Consider the following 18,395-nt stretch of genomic DNA (forward strand, 5'->3'; position numbering starts at 1 on the left):
CAGGTTGCCCAGGTGGGGGGATCTCCACACAGAACTGTGCCTCGTGGTCACTGGGTACTATCGCAATTCCATGGCGGACTATGGAACCATAGCTGCATCACTGACAGCTCTGACTTCACCCAAACAGCCTAGGAAGGTTAATTGGACTGAAGACTGTCAGAGGGCCTTTGATGGCTTGAAAGAAAGTCTGTGTAGGGCACCCGTGTTGTGTGCGCCTGACTACAGCCAACCCTTTATCGTCCAGACGGATGCCTGCGACACCGGAATTGGAGCTGTCTTGTCCCAGTTAGATGAAAAAGGGAGAGAACATCCTATCATATTCATCAGTAGACAACTCAAGGGTAGAGAATTTAGGTGGACTACTGTTGAAAGTATACTGTTGTCTTAGTATAGTTTGGAGCCTTAGGCGTTTTAGGCCCTACCTTACAGGGTCTACCTTCAAGGTCCAAACATATCATATGCCCCTGAAGTGGCTTATGCAGATGAAGGGTGAGAACCCGAAACTGCTCAGGTGGTCCATTAGCCTGCAAGGGCTAGACTTCACCATAGAGCACAGACCAGGGAAGAGTCACGATAATGCAGATGGCCTTTCCAGAAGGTATGTTGACCGTCTAGATGAGGGTGTCTATCCCGTGGGAGATGTCTGGGGGGGGGCGACTGTGATGCTGGAAATGCATCGGAGGGACAGGGCCTCCGTATCCTTGTCCTTTACTGCTTTTTATCGTGTGTTCTGTCGTGTTTTCCGTGCAGGAGTTCATGTGGGACTCCTGGCGGTGCAGCTCTCTCTCTTTTGGTTTGGTGAATGGACCCGTGGGATACCCTTATGGCACCCATGGGTGGGGGTTACAACCCTGTGCCCATACTGTATGTTTTTGCGCACCTGTGGGTGGCCCACAGAGCAGGGTATGGGCTGGTGGCAGCTCCATGCTGAAATTGACAGGTGCGCGGAATATCCTCCATTTTGGGATACCCTGGCCCTGCCATTGGGATCAGTTGATTCCTGATGGAAAACAAGATGGCCCCGGTGGACTCTTGCTTTCTATTACCAATTACCTTGTTTTCCCAAAGTCCTGGGAAGCCCTGACTCTGTCCCTTCCCCCTGACTGGCTGTTGGATGGAAGTGCCATATACGGTGTTGTTGTGAAGGCCCGGCCAGACTAGCTGGAGCCTTCCCAGTGATGTATGTTGTGGGTACCTCCTGTGGGTGGGACCCAGGTGAATAGAGTGTGTGACGAATATGCATTCTGTGTTGTGGATGTCTAGTATCTGGTGGTTGGCACAATGACTGAGACAGCCCTGCCCGAAACCGGTATGAATGCAGCTTGGAGTGTTGAATGGCTCGGTACTTGTCCCAATACACATAACTTGTTGTGAGTCTCTGGAGAGAAGTGAATGGCCCGAATACCTTGTGTGCCTGATTGGCTGCCTGACTGCATGAATGCCCTTGGTCGTGATTGGATGCTTGAGTGTGACCCAGCGGAATGAATGGGAGATCAACAGTATATCTGGGGACCTCTCACTGCTAGGAATCGTGTTCAGAAGCTAAAGTCCACTACGACGAGTAACTGGAGTAACTGAAGCTTGACCTTGAAGCCCTGCTGGACGAGAAGAATTGCCATTGCTCTCCTTCACAATCTGAAAGCTGCTGTGCCTCCAAGGACTGACCCAGAGAGGACCTGGTAAGGCGCCCTCTTCCCGAGCTACGAGGGACCATCGTGCACAGCTGATCTTTGCCAACGCTCCCTGGTAGACAGACCTTCGACAGGCTGCCGACCCGATACGGGGACTGCTGCGGAACTCCAAAGAGAAGCACTCGGACTGTTGTCCGCCACTGTCTACGACCGCCGTCGCCGACCGGAGCCGCCTTGCTCCCGTTTGCCTAAGAACTTCAATTGATCATCGGCCGCTCTCGTCTGCATCGTCACCCTCTTGTCTCCTGCTGGAGAAGGCCCGACTGTCGACACGCCGAGGAGCATCCACCGGTGGGTTTCCCGGCACCTAAAGACCACAGAGACGCCGACGACTCGACGCCCTTGCTGGGCCACAGTTCTTCATCATCTCATTGCGGTCCAGAACTATCATCACCGAGGTGCCCCGCACGCCTCTTCCTTGCAGGACGCCAACGCTCTGTCATCGACGAGCACCGCTAGGAACAAAGCTGCCACTTCACTGCCGTAGTTCAACCTGTTCACCGTCGGACGTTCGACAACCCGTGACTCCTACTTTAAAGGTAGGGCACTCAAGAAGGGCAGTCGATTCCCCGACACCGAACGGCGAGTTCCTCGACACCTCTCGACGATCCGTGGCTCCTGCCTTAAAGGGAGTCACCCAAGAAGGATCAGTCGACGCATCGTCGGAGAACTCTACTCCACCAGGTACATTGGGGGATAAAAACTTAGTAGGAGGAAGTAAGACTATGGAACATCATATGGACTGGGCTTGTGCTATATATCTTTATTTACAGGTTGCCCAGGTGGGGGGATATCCACACAGAACTGTGCCTCGTGGTCACTGGGTACTATCGCAATTCCATGGCGGACTATGGAACCATAGCTGCACCACTGACAGCTCTGACTTCACCCAAACAGCCTAGGAAGGTTAATTGGACTGAAGACTGTCAGAGGGCCTTTGATGTCTTGAAAGAAAGTCTGTAGAGCACCCGTGTTGTGTGCGCCTGACTACAGTCGACCCTTTATCGTCCAGACGGGTGCCTGCGACACCGGAATTGGAGCTGTCTTGTCCCAGTTAGATGACAAAGGGAGAGAACATCCTATCATATTCATCAGTAGACAACTTAAGGGTAGAGAATTTAGGTGGGCTACTGTTGAAAGTATACTGTTGTTTTAGTATAGTTTGGAGCTTTAGGCGTTTTAGGCCCTACCTTACGGGGTCTACCTTCAAGGTCCAAACATATAATAAGCCCCTGAAGTGGCTTATGCAGATGAAGGGTGAGAACCCGAAACTGCTCAGGTGGTCCATTAGCCTGCAAGGGCTAGACTTCACCATAGAGCACAGACCAGGGAAGAGTCACGATAATGCAGATGGCCTTTCCAGAAGGTATGTTGACCGGCTGGATGAGGGTGTCTATCCCATGGGAGATTAGGCACCCTCCACCTCAGTCTGGGGGGGCGACTGTGATGCTGGAAATGCATCGGAGGGACAGGGCCTCCGTATCCTTTTCCTTTACTGCTTTTTATCGTGTGTTCTGTCCTGTTTTCCGCGGCAGAGTTCATGTGGACTCCTGGCGGTGCAGCTCTCTCTCTTTTGGTTTGCTGAACGGACCCGTGGGATACCCTTATGCACCCATGGGTGGGGGGTACAACCCTGTGCCCCTAGTGTATGTTTTTGGGCACCTGTGGGTGGCCCACAGAGCAGGGTATGGGCTGGTGGCAGCTCCATGCTGAAATTGACAGGTGCGCGGAATATCCTCCATTTTGGGATACCCCGGCCCTGCCATTGGGATCAGTTGATTCCTGATGGAAAACAAGATGGCCCCTGTGGCCTCTTGCTTTCTATTACCAATTACCTTGTTTTCCCAAAGTCCTGGGAAGCTCTGACTCTGTCCCTTCCCCCTAACTGGCTGTTGGATGGAAGTGCCATACATGGTGTTGTTGTGAAGGCCCGGCCAGACTAGCTGGAGCCTTCCCAGTGATGTATGTTGTGGGTGGGACCCGGGTGAATAGAGTGTGTGACGAATATGCATTCTGTGTTGTGGATGTCTAGTATCTGGTGGTTGACACAATGACTGAGACAGCCCTGCCCGAAACCGGTATGAATGCAGCTTGGAGTGTTGAATGGCTCGGTACTTGTCCCAATACACATAACTCATTGTGAGTGTCTGGAGAGAAGTGAATGGCCTGAATACCTTGTGTGCCTGATTGGCTGCCTGACTGCATGAATGCCCTTAGTCGTGATTGGATGCTTGAGTGTGACCCAGTGGAATGAATGGGAGATCAACAGTATATCTGGGGACCTCTCATTGCTAGGAATCGTGTTCAGAAGCTGAAGTCCACTACGACGAGTAACTGGAGCAACTGAAGCTTGACCTTGAAGCACTGCTGGACGAGAAGAATTGCCATTGCTCTCCTTCACAATCTGAAAGCTGCTGTGCCTCCAAGGACTGACCCAGAGAGGACCTGGTAAGGCGCCCTCTTCCCGAGCTACGAGGGACCATCGTGCACAGCTGATCTTTGCCAACGATCCCTGGTAGACAGACCTCCGACAGGCTGCCGACCCGATACGGGGACTGCTGCGGAACTCCAAAGAGAAGCACTCGGACTGTTGTCCGCCACTGTCGACGACCGCCGTCGCCGACCGGAGCCGCCGTGCTCCCGTTCGCCTAAGAACTTCAATTGATCATCGGCGGCTCTCGTCTGCATCGTCACCCTCTTGTCTCCCACTGGAGAAGGCCCGACCGTCGACGCGCCGAGGAACATCCACCGGTGGGTTTCCCGCCACCTAAAGACCACAGAGATGCCGACGACTCGACGCCCTTGCTGGGCCACAGTTCTTCATCATCTCATTGCAGTCCAGAACTATCGTCACCGAGGTGCCCCGCATGCCTCTTCCTTGCAGGACGCCGAAGCTCTGTCGTCGACGAGCACCGCTAGGAACGAAGCTGCCACTTCACTGCCGTAGTTCAACCTGTTCAATGTCGGACGTTCGACAACCTGTGACTCCTGCCTTAAAGGGATTCACCCAAGAAGGATCGGTCGACGCATCGTCGGAGAACTCTACTCCACCATGTACATTGGGGGATAAAAACTTAGTAGGAGGAAGTAAGACTATGGAACATCATATGGACTGGGCTTGTGCTATATATCTTTATTTACAGGTTGCCCAGGTGGGGGGGATCTCCACACAGAACTGTGCCTCGTGGTAGGGGTCAGCATTCTGCCTACTGTTTCAACCATCTTACGTTCCTTCCTATCTCTATTGCTGGTTTCCTCGTTATTGATCTGTGTGACATTTTAACGGTACAGTTGATGCACTTTAATGAGATTTGATAACATTGGTGGTACCACTTTAGAATTGTATATATTTATCATTATTGACTTCCGGGCACAAAGTGCGTCACTGTGATCGTGTACATACCTTTCAATATTAACTATATAAAGACTGTGTTTTCAGTAATACAGTTTGTGGACATTCCTTTGTGGGGGATCGGGGACTACACTGTACTTAAGAACCAGCCTGCATCACCTCCTGAGAAGCTAGGCCTTGATTGCTCGACCACGTACCAATAATAGAAAATCTTGGCTCGGGTCCTCTGTGCCTCTCCTCTACCATATAGAGAGCGGAAGTACAGACACCCCCTACCAGTCTTTACATATGGCGCCAGGACTGACTCTCCATATGAGCCTGGCGCCATAGGCGCCAGGACTGGACCCAAATAGCCCCTAGCAGGGGTTGTTGGGCTTGCTTGGGATAACTTGATGCCTGCTTCTGGGGTTGCTGGACTTGGTCTGGGTCCCCGGGGGTAGGCATCATGACAGGACGCTTTAGTTGATTGCCTGAAGGGTTTCAGGAAGAGATGGGAGTTGCCAGGTATTTCGCAACTCGCTGCAGACTGTATCAGAGACTCCTGGGCGCCTTCCACCATTAGGAGCTATGGCACTGCATGGGACCTTTGGGATCAGTGGTGTTCGTAACATAGTTTGGATCCCATTTCTGCCCCTGTAGTTCTTATTCACAACTTTCTGGCGATTATGTTTCAAGAAGGCTGCGCCTACAGAACGCTAGGGGTCTACAGATCAGCAGTGTCAGCAGGCCAAGACAAGGTAGAAGGGAATCCCGTGGGAGAACACCCAGCAGTCATACGACTTCTTAGGGGAATAAAGTTAAAGAGATCACCAGAACCCAAATACGCAGTACTATGGGACGTCAGGGACGTGTTTCGTCTCTTCCTCAGATGACCAGAGAACAATAGCCTCTCTCGATCACAACATTCAGGAAAACTAGAAATGTTGTTATGTCTAGCAGCATGCTGAAGGGTGTCAGACGTCAAGGCCCTAGAGATAGATAGGAAGATATTCTATCCAGAAGGAGTAGCGTTTAACATAGCGAAAAGAAAAAAAGACAGATTCAAGAATAATTTCCTACGCTTACTTCACAGAGAATAAGAAAATAGGCGTAGCGCAATGTATTAAATATTATGAGGAAGCGACAGTCCATCTTAGACCACAGGGTGTGACACAACTACTTATAGCGCATAGAAAACCCCATCATGCCGTAACAACAGCAACAATTGCTAGGTTGTTGAGAGAAGTGATGCAATGGGCTGGGGTAGACTTGTCCTTATTTGGCGCGCATTCTACAAGAGGAGAGATGGCTTCTAGAGCTTTCGCTGCAGGTGTCTCATTACAAGATATAATGAAATCAGCAGATTGGTACTCTGAGTCGACCTTTAAGACATTTTATTTCAAGCCTGTATCAGATATAACAAATAGGGTGGTAGCAAGCTTTGAACAAGTATAATGCTCGCCTCCTGTCTTGCCATAGAATCAAGATTGCCCAGGCTTGCAGCTCAGGGAGTCTTGATTCTATTAAAGACATGGAGGTGCGCATTATATCCCACCCAGAATGGCAAAAGTCTTGACTTAACGGGTGTAAATATGCTGTGTAAGAGCTTTAGCGCATTCCCGCCCTCATGATTGCTTCTCCATTCCTCGCAGGAGACGATCAGAAGACAACCTGAAAGAGCTTCAATTGTTGAAGGTGGAAAAATACAGTTGCACATTGTCCCGTTGGACCAGAGAGTTCTTGGCTTCAGAAGAATGGTTGCCGGTTCCGATCGTGCGGTTCTTTCGTTACAGAGCACAGTTGAAGTTCAGGATTGAAGGACTCTGATTGACAAAGAAAGAGGAAAGGACCTGGGGCTGAGGGCTCTTATACCTCACTCAGGCTCCTAATAGGTGGGAAGGAGGAGCCGGGGAGTACCAGAGCCCAGGGCATCATGGGGCTCGTAGTGCCTCTGGAACATTTCTTGAACAGTGCTTGAACTTTGAACTAAAATATTATATTTTTCCACATAAGTACGAGAGTAAAAGCATGAATGCACAGTTTAAATGTTCAATGTTTTGAAGTGCTGATATGGAAGCAATAAAGAAAGTAAATCATAATGCTTGCCTCCGTGGCTTTAATAGAATCAAGACTACCTGAGCTGTAAGTCTGGGCAATCTTTTTTATATGTTAGTAAAAGATGGTTATGCTAATGAGCTGGATGGCAGAAAACATCTCTGCATTGGCTTCCTCTGCTGCTCTAAGACTTCTTTGAATCAATTTCACAGGCATATGGGGCCTCATTACGAGTGTGACGGTAAGGGGTTAACAGCGCCGGTAAGGATGCCGGTGCCGTTAACCCCTTACCGCCGCATTATGAGGTCCCTTAGCGGGAGCCGCTAAGGGACCAGGGAGCTAATAACGGGCCCGTTATTAGCTCCCTCCCCATTCCCACTAAGCCCTATGGGGGCTCGAATGGGAATGGGGATGGGTATTTTGAATGGGGACTTACCGGGTCCTCCAAGGTTGGAATGACCCAGTAAATCCCCATTCAAGGAACCCGGACACGAGTTTGGAGGCAGCCTTGGTGCTAATAGCACCATGGCTGCCTCCAAACTCGTAATGAGGCCCGTGGTCTTTGAATGGGTTATCCTTCACATAGCTGGGCACTAAGTACAGACCAGAAGGAATTTCAAATATTTAGTATGCCCCTGTAAATATATTGCTCCCACATTTATCACTTCAGTGAATGAGTCTCTGGAAATACATTGGGCAATATAATTTGCCGAGAGGAGACATTTTTCCAAGCACGCTGGTCAAGTCAATTGCAAAATAGGTTTTTTCGATGACGTTTTGGATTGTGTGTAGTTGACCAGGGAATGCCAAATGGCTGCCAAAGGCTGAAATATAAATGACATAAGACCACATTCTAGCCACACGGCTGCCAATTCTCACCTCCAGTTCTTGCTTTTGATCAGTAATGAAACTTGACATTCATGCAGAGCCGGCCAACAATCGTGCATCTTGTGGTTCCTTTTCTCTTTCAAAGGAAAATGTATTTCTTCCCATATTGAATATTAATTATGTTACCAACTATTCCAGAATCTACTAGGGCCAGCTCTCAACTTTCTTAGCTGAACAGCATTGCAAGACTTGGTATGAGTTCCAATTGAGTTGGCTCATGACCAATACCATGTTCAGCCTAAAGTTATCCTTTTCAATAGGTGGTCAAAGTCGTATGATTAGAATTGCATTCATATATCTGAAGTGCTCATTGTTCCATTTCCACTTCATAGGCGGGAAATGCAAAACCCTGGAACACTCTATGACTGCAGTCATTAAATCAAGAAACCTTGGCATAACCTTTCACACTGGCCTCTCCTTCAGATCTCACTAATCTACACATTCTAAATGCAACTTCACACCCTGTAAGAAATCTTCCCTTCCCTCGATTTACGGCACAAAGTTAAAGTCATTCATGCAATAGCCCTTTCTAAAATGGACTAAGGAAATACCATCTTTATCAGTGCCTACAAAGAAGACATCAGTAAAATGCAAATGGTTAGAAACAGTGCCGCCTGGCTAGTGATCGGAAAAGACAAATACGACCATGAAATACAATCAAGACCTTCCTTTTCGCTTCCGCTTTCTCTCTTCCTTTCTCCTGCTGATGCACCTGTCTGCTCTGTGCAGTGGTCACCTGGTCACCCTCTGAACTCGGGCCCAGGCTCCTGCATGTCCAGTTGCCCTCCACTGCCTGCGGGCTCCCCAGCACTTAAGGGTCTGTATCTGCAACCCTCCAGTCTCTTCTCTCTGCACTTACGAGCCACCCGCTGGCTGCACTTGCGAGTTAACTGCACTTCCCCCTTCCCCTCCTCGCACTTCTCCCCTTCCCTCTTCCCCGCACTTGTGTGATCTGAATGACAGTAAGATTGTTATTTTGTCCTCCCTTTGTTGCCCCCTCCTTGTCGTGTCGCGCCTAGAAACACTTGTGTACAGATGCGTTATAAATGCCACATCACATCATATCATAACCCTTAGGCAGCGGGCTGTAGCTCTCCAGATGTTTTGAAACGCAACTCTCATGATACCTCACCATTGACTATTCTGGCTAGGGCAGACGAGAGTTGTAATCCAAAACGTCTGGAGGAACAAAGGTTGAAGATCCCTGCTCTAATGCAATTAAATCACAGTGCTTGCTGCTGGTTGGACCACCGATGGACTTCAAGACAAACTGCTTTTTCTATAGCTCAGGCCCAAAAAACTTTGTTGACATTATTATGTCCCAAAAAAAGATCTGATCAGCGAAGGAACAAGGAGCTACCAAACCACCCACCACAAGTAAAAGACTGAGCGAGAAAGGGATGTCCCTCAATATTCTTGAGCTTTGGAACAATCCAGCCCTTGAATTCACGGTGAAACCGAATCCCTGTAGATTTAGGAGAGCCCTGAAAAGAGTACCATTCCTCTCTGCTCTCCCAGACAAACTCACAAATAGAAAAAACAGCCTAGAGGCTTATATAGTTTAGTTTAGTTTATTATTTGTATAGCGCCGCCTGGCCCTGAGGCATCCAGGCGCTTGAACAAGGTTACATAGTTTGACAATGAGGTACAAAATTAAATGCAATCATCAATACATGCAATATATATAACCAATCTCTGATCATGTGTGTTACACAACACCATATTTTCCTGGCCTGGGAGGATAGCCCAGAGGCAATGCCCTTGTCTTGGAAACAAGACAATGCAGAGCAGCATGGGTTCACCAGAGTTAGAGGCTGGATTCCGGCATGAAGCCCGATATAAAAAATAAAACAATTTAATTTCTTATAAAGTCGCTAAATCACTAGTCACGCTTCCTCCGATCTGTTTCTATGAAATGGCTTGATGTGCTGCTTGGAATGCAAGACTGGCTGTCTGCTCAAAGAAGGAACCTCTATTTCCTCTCTCTCCCACCCTCCCTTTCCTCTCACTCCACCTCCTGCTTCCAAGCCACCCAACCCTTCCCTGCTCTTGCCACTCTCCGGCGACTGTCTTCTTGCGTGTGGCGCATTGCAAAGCCCCCCCAAAATGAAGTATGATAAATAGATGCAATAAACGTTCTTTAATTCCCAGATGTTCAGGTGATGAAATGAGGTTACTAGTGCTGCTACTCACTAAAGCACCTGCACTACCAACCTCTTAACATGGGCCAGGTTGGCATTCACATCTCAGGTTCCTTGCTTTTTAACCATCCCTTCGGCTCCCCTTCGGTGGGCTGCAGATTCTGTGAGAACAGTCACCGGCACGTTTTTTCAAAGTTCTCGCATTTGCTGAATACGACATGCCCTATCTGGGGAAGAAGTGTGGCCCACTTTGCCACGTCTCTGCTGAGATTCGGGAAAATAAATGCACATTTGCCTTGGCTGTTTGGGGAAAATGTTAGGGTGCTGAACAAAATTGTTACATTGTTAAAACATTCCAGAAAGACAAACGCAGCGTACATAACGTGTATAGCACATGCTTATGTTATGTTTCTTTTAGAGCTTTGTGCAGAGTGAACTTTCCTCAGAGTACTCAGCCGAGTGCTTTACAGAAAGGATTGCTAAAGCACACTGCTAGAGCCAAGAATTCCCTGTACATTCATTCGGGGGCTGTTTGATGAGGTGCGTCTTCGTCTCTTTTCTGCAGTGCAGAGGAGCGAGGGGAGACTGATATGACACTTGTGCTCTTCCCTAGTCTGGGCCATGGCGGGAACATACTTGGCTCCATATATTCTCCTTGCTTGCTTTCTGCTGCTCCAATGCCCCCCTACGCTGGAGATGGTACGTTTTTCTGCCACGTGGGATGGAGCTTTGCTAGTCCTGGCTTTGGGAGTGATGAAGGCTGTCTTGAAGGTGATGTGGGGTGTGGAAGGGAGGGGTGTGAAGTGCCTCCATTTCTTCTGTCCTTTGAGGGGTCTCGCTTACTTTTGGTGGACAGCTTTCAGGGGGACCAAAGCAGAGTTAGGAAGATCTCTAGAAGGAGGACATTGCCACTGTCCAGGTTGGACAGAACTAATTCTGGGGCAATGAGTCTATGGTCTGCCATGGGGATTTGCGGTTTGAGCTAGCTTTGTACTGCTTCGCTTTTCTTAGCAATGTGCGTCTTGAATTAGAGGAGTGAAGCCGACCCAATCATACTGTTTAGTAAATCTGGACTGGAAGGACTCCCTCCCCATTAGGAAGACATGGGTTTTTACAGAGTTCATTTTACGGCAGCGGGATAACACCCAGGCCTGGACAAGTGAAGGACACTGATTCAGTTGATGCGTGTCACTGGTACAGCTGATTCTTCCGTATAGCTGTACATCGTCATTGGGTACTGGAAGAAGGGATACCAAGGGCTACTGGAAGAAGCCAATCAATGGAAGGTGCTGCTGTGTGCACCAAGTCTACTTTGGTAACTTTGATGTGGGCTGGTTCTGTGATGAGTTGCTCTATGCTCAGAGTTATGGTCATGCTGAAGCTTGCTGCTTTGCCTTCTTTGCGTGCTTGAGTGTTAGGTAGATTGTGGTCACAGGGGACAAGATTGTGTGGATGATTGATGGAAGCTGAAGTCAGGAGGTCTGAGATTTCCCTGAGGAAGGTTATGGTGGACGTTAGTGGGCAGTAATCACATGAAAGGTGCTAGTGTATGTGGTTGGTATCAAGAAGTGGGGGGAGGGAAGTTTCATGCACCTGCATGTGCAGGGTGCATGCAGTGTGCAGGTTCATGAGGTCGTATGCGTTCCAGAAAGACCTCCTGTTTGGCTAATGCAGTACCTGCATAGAATGCTCTGTACATCAGAGCTGAGGAGGTCAAGGAAGCGTGTGGATGTGGGGTCGATCACGTCTCTGTAATAAAGAGATACTCTAAAATGTGTGAGTTGATGAGTTCTTAAATGACTGTGGCATGTACTAGTGCAGAATGAGCAAGTGTAAGAATGAGGTTGTGTGTCTACCGATGTGTAGATGGGTGAATGCTGCCGATAAGGACATGAGTGCAATTGTGTGGGCTTCAGGAGCCTCAGTATTGTGTGTGTAGTGACCAGTTATATAGATGTGCGAAGGATGGGATTTGGAGGGTCAACTGTAATGTGAACATCATACATATATCCTCAATATTGTCTTCAGTGTTGGCAGGGGAATCGGTTTCTGTACTGAATCTACTCTCTGAAGTCGATTATGTCATTGTTTTTAACATGTGCTCTTAATTTGTATATACAGGTCTCTGTGTACCAGCTCGCGCCCAGGATCAGATGGTTCGCACAGTAATGTGACCAAAGCTCCTGCTCCAGTCATTATTCTGGTGGAAAGGGTCTACCTGACTATGGTTGAGGCCTGGGACCACACACATAAGGGATTGCCGAGCAACCAAAGTACAGCAAAAACACTTTACACAATGTAAAACTGGAATGCTCTACTGAACATAGATCCCAAAGAGAGGATCTGTCAATCTTTCAGGGGATTGTGTGACCCTAGCTTCATTCAAAATCAGGTTGATGGACAGTCAACAGTCAAATAAGCCGATAAGTAAGGCACCCGAGATAGAAGGTACTTTTTAAACTAGTGAGTTGAGGACCTCAGAATGGGCAGCCACGACAGGCAGGGACCGGCCCAGCAGCGATATTAAAAACACGCTGCAATGCAAAGGGAAAAGTGCCCCTCTTTAGTACATGACAGTCTAGAAGTATTTCAACTTTCATTGTTATTTGTGTTAAACATGATCGGTTCAGACCTAATCAAACCGCAGTCTTTTAAAGGTGAATGCTTGTCAAATCCTGCCCCCAACTCAACAACTTAATCTAAAGTCTCTGAATGACAATTGTGTATAACGTATGGTATTGGATGCCTCAAATCATGACATAATTATAAACATTGTGAAAATCCACATCTTTTTTCAGCATTGTTTTTATCATTGTCTTTCATAAACAAAACCATCTAAATATGCAGAAAATTAATTTTTTCCCTCCACGTACAGTCATGTAACACTTCCCTTTGCTGCTTTATTTCAAATGATATATTAAAATATACTTAGAATAGCTCTATAAGCTAAGGGGCCTGATATTAACACCGCCCTTGACGGTTTTGACCAGATAACCAGGGTCTGATTTGAGGAGCCCATATTCACACTTTAATTGACCCCATGTGAGCATCTATTTTAGAATGTGGCCCTGCGTTTACTTTCAGATAGAATGTTGCCTAGGCAGAACAATGTCAGGTTTCCTGTGATCAAGTTATTCTTGATGCATTAGAGCTCATTACAAGTCCCCTAGTATCCCACCGTTAATTCAGGCGGGATACCGGGGGACTACCGTACCGTCTCAGCCGCCCGGTATCCCAGTATTACCGGGATATTATGAGTGGCTCGGACGCCGGTAAATCCCCAGTGCCATGGAGACCTGTAGGACTCCATGGAATGGGGGTGCTGCAATCACCGGCACCAGTAATACCAGTAATACCGGTAATAGTGGTGCCGGTGATTGCGACAATTGTCTACTGGTAGGTGCCTAAACTACCGGCAGCTCAGGCCTGACAGTAGATCACACCCCCCTACCAGCAGCACACTTGACTGGTCAGGAAAGGTGTTGGTACACGTTGTTACGGGCATCTTATTTCCAAACTGGAAAACTCATAATGAGACCCAGTGTAACATTAGCTGCAGAGCGGCAAATATTCACTCTATAATTGAGACGATTTGGGTGCTCATTTGGGTGCTCATTTGAGAGCAAATTTACATATTTACTATTGCCATTCTTCAAAGTGTTCCTAATCATTTACAAAATGCCACTCCTTCAAGGTCCCCTTAATATTTCTCAGGAGGGTTCAACTGGAAAACAAGAGGTTGAATTCCAGACATCATTGATGGCTCTCTAATGCACAATAGACTCTCAAAAAACGCAAGAGACTAGACTAACAGAGATCAGCAATAGTAATTAGGCACATGCGTGTAACCGTGCTGATCATGTCTCCCATGGGCATCACTGGTAGATGGGCACAGTGGCAGAGTGGATAAGGCTGGTGGTACATTTATGCTGTCAAGTTCTAGGCTTTCTTTGAAAAGTATTTTCTGCCCATCCAACAGTAGGAAAGGCTTTGACAAGGACTTAATGAAAAGGGATTCATAATAGGCAGCTGCTATCCAGAAATGAGCAGAAAGAGGCAGCCTGCTGACCCAGCAGGAAACAGGCTCAATGACAGGCAATGAGACTAGCAGCATGCCATCACCCGAGTCAAGTGGAGAATCCATTGCTCAGTCAAACCCTATTCCTTATATAGTGTTCAGGCCCCACCCCCTGGGGTGAACATACCAACCCTAGTGCATGGCGCGGGCATGCTCAGAAAGTGCGTCCCAGTTGCAACCCCCCACCACATAGAACGCATCCCTTAGTAGAAACGTCTTGATTGCCATTTCTGACTGTGACTGGTTTGATGTATCTTGCCTGGTGGGCCAGCCCGACCTTGCCCATGCTCTTAGGAATGGCAGGAAGGAGTGATCGGTTGTCATGATCAGGTGAAGCTTAGAGAAAGGCCTATAAAAGCATACTTTAAGTCTTAAAAAAAGTAATTTCCCACCAAGGGATGAAGTGATCCTATAAGACAATAGGGATGAGGAAAGAGTTTGGCCCCCGGAAAGGCTCCAATATTAACAAGGGTGGTTGCAAGACCTATGTTAACTCTGTCTTGACGGTAGCCCCTGCAAACCCTCTCCTGTATCCATCATAAAATGTGAAAGAAAGGAAACAGTCACTGGTGGATAGACAAAAAGGTGTAGAGGAAACAAAGAGGTGAGCTTCAACCATTAGCTGAAAAATAAAACTCAAGAACCATTAGTGGCTAAATGGAACAATCTGGTATATATGCATGAAGCAAGTGTGATAGGATCCCTGAGACAGGGTCCCACATAGTGGGTGGCTTAATTCAGGAAGGTGGAGGGGTGTTGTTTATAAGCTTCTCCGTGGCACAAGGAGCCAGCGGAATTGAGCAAGCGGGCCAAGCTTTTTCTGTTACAGCCGCTGCACTTTGGAACAAGCTCCGTCATTCCATTAGGGCCACTGCTGATCATCTGACTTTCCATCGGCTGCTTAAAAATGTCTTGTTCTAGTAGGTCCTGGTTTCTCCATATCACCTGCTCTGCCAGTTCTCAGCACCATGATGGCCTTGTCGGTGACAGCTGCGCTTAATACATTTCCATAGCATAACCTAACGTAACTGAGGTAGGCACCAGCTCAATGGCAGGAGCCCAGATGATCGTCCAAGCAAAGCGGCAAATGAGGTACATTCGAATCATGTGGCAGATGGTCAAGCAAGGATGCCCAGCACAGTACCGCTTGAAGTGCAGATCAGTCTCAGTATGGAGATGGAGGAGAGCAGAGAACATGAGAAAGAACCCAGTCTAGAAGTCCATGGACCGGCGGCTCGGAGCTATGGCGGAAGGATGTAGGTGGTTGGCCAAGACAGGACGGGATGAAGAAGAAGGGAGGAAGGCTTCGCAAACCAGACAGATCAATGATGAGGCAGACTTCTTCCAGGGAGAATGCAAGTGTTGAAAACCTATGATCAAATTTCGACCACTCTTGTACAGGTTACGCCTTTGCTTTGATCTTCTACTGTTTTAGCTAAATTCACAGAGGTCATATTAGATCTATCAAACATGTCAAATGGTTGCTCTCTGCTGTGATTTAAAGACATCAGGCCTGTGTGTGAGACTATAGGTATGGAACAGTGTTGGTTGTTGCCGAATACCATGAACAGTACATATAGGGAGACGGTAAGGATCCTTTTGGAAGAGTGGAAGATTTAGTCCTTGCTGAATGGTGCTCGTGAGAGTGGCTTGGTGGCAGCATGCCTCCAAATAAAGGATACTTTAATGATGGAACCATACTTGGACCAAATAAGAAACCCACTAACTCGCTCTCTCTTATTTAAACTTAGAGCAGGTTTTCTGCCCTTACCTTCATTGGTCATTGCACGTGGTCAATGGGAGGATCAGACATGTGTCAACTTTGTCCTCTGCTGAAGGAATATGTATCTCACCTTTTGTTTATTTGCACTGCATACCATCATATAAGGCAGAGAAACCTAAAGCTTTGCCTAATTAACCTCGGCATCAGAGATATCCGCGCTGCCGAATCACTTTGCAGTAAAGTGGCATATGAGGACACTGGTTTTGCAGTAGCTGATTTTCTGACTAGAGTTTGGTACAAAGGATCTAAACATGAGGACCTTGGCAAGTAAAAGAGAAAACACAGGTAGAGGAAATTATATTGGTCTAACAAATCCTGGTTAGCTAGAATTAGACGGCTGGTATGATCAAGATAAAAGTGGGTGTTGAATAATGGGTTATTATAGGTATGACATCTACTAACAAAATGGTAGTACTATTGATGACCTGTGAATCATTATCAAAACGACATTATGCTCTATGTAATGTAAGAGTATTGACATATTTAACCTTGCATACAGATTTATGCCCGGCCCAATGAGTAAAATGGTTTGTTTGCATATCGGAACTGAGTTGCTCCTACACAAAAAAAATGGATAAAATATGAGAGACGATATTCCTTGAAATAAGATGGTACTTAGCAGTCCATATGTCATGTGGAATATAAATGTACTTTAAATATCTAATGTTATACTGTGGATTCATGCTCGGCCCAACCCGAACATTTGTTTGTTTGCTCACTGGAATTGAATTTCTTCTAAATACAAAGAATTGATAAAATATGGGAGACCCTTCCAGCTCAATAAGAATGGGGCATAGTAGGCTATGTCTGACAGACTGTACTAATGAATTGGTCAAAGAATGCATCAGTTTATAACTCCATGTGCACTTTTTAGAGTTTGGAACTATATGATATGTGAAACTAGGAGTAATTACTTCCAACCTATGAATTTTGATTGTCTGAATTAATGATTTTGTAAATGTTGTTTTTCATTTCTAGTGATGTTTTAGTATGTATTATAATGTTATTTTCTTATCTCTATCTTTTCCTGTGTATTCATTGTATAATTGATATAATGTTATCAGAGATTTGTGTAAAGATCTAAGGAACTATATCACAATAAATATAAATAAATACATAAATAAATAAGTACATTGACTATTACCTTAGATTGTGCACATTGCACATTCTGTTTATTGCCCGAGTGCCAAATTAAAATGAACTGATATGCATTGATCCTTTGTTTTTTTATATGTTATGTTAGAGGCGAACATTTTAATCCTGTTCTTAAGCCTGATGGCTCTATTGTATCTTTATTATCTGTTGCTTTCATGTCGTGGCTTTACTGGCAATGAAGTAGGTGATGAATGCCATGAGCTTGAACACTATCCAAGGGCAGAAAGACGCAGTACTACAGGCAGATCAAGTCTGGGTGGCTTACCAGGTCACCTCAAGAAAAGGCAGCAAAACAAGCAAGCAAGGAATGGCCCAGGTTAGCAACAGCCAATCAGCAGCAGACAATAGACTTAGCAAACATTGAATGGGGAAACAAACACTCTGGCACCAAGGTGAATTGAGGAGAGAGAGAAGTTACAAGAAGAGAAAGTGGAATTAGACCCAGCCTCTTGAGGTTGTTTACACAGGTCAACAGGAAAGGCAGCCTCATCCTTTGTGACTCGACACAGATCCTTTCTGCGCAGATTTCCAGATCCCAGCCAGGAGCCCAGTGAATATGTGGCATGGGAGCAACCACTGGGGGCCAGGGCACTCTCTTTATCGAGTGTAAGGGTGGCATTCCTAGATACCCATGACCGCTGTATAATAGCACCCTAAGTTCCAAGATTCGACCTTATTCCGTCTGGGAAGACAATGCAGCTCCCATGGCTCTGTCAAAGGCCCCAAAGTCGATGGTGTCCCTGTGGCTTTATTCAAACTAAGGTTAAGATCTGGGAGCCATTTCTGTGCAGGTATAAAGATGCCATGTGTGTCCCTGGGTTGAGACACAACTAGTAAGTATGACTTTAAAAAGGAGACTGCAATGACCCAGTATTATCACCTCATTCCACTATTCGACGCACCTTGCAACATCGTGATGAAAACATGTGAGTGAGACTGTGCATTTGGGAACAAGAGGAAGTAAGGCTCTGCCACAGGAAAAGCAGCTTCCGCCAGTGCATGGAACAATCAAGCAGGGACTGTGCCTGGTGCTCAAATATAAAACATGCTGTTTTATGGAATTGGACGCTTTATTTGGGGTTTTCTGGCCTGTTGCGATCAACTCCCCCTGCGTGACATGCACTGGGCTGCCCTTCTAAGGGAACGAGTTAATATTTATAAGTTGCCCCGGTGTGTGTTTAAGCTTGTATGATGTTCTATGGTGATGCGCTTGGATCTTTTTCAAGTCTATGAAGTCCGGCAATCACAACTTCCCAAGGCCACTTAGCACTCA

This window comes from Ambystoma mexicanum, chromosome 11, assembly GCF_040938575.1.
Source record: "Ambystoma mexicanum isolate Mex_15411 chromosome 11, UKY_AmexF1_1, whole genome shotgun sequence".
NCBI classification, from domain to species: Eukaryota; Metazoa; Chordata; class Amphibia; order Caudata; family Ambystomatidae; genus Ambystoma; species Ambystoma mexicanum.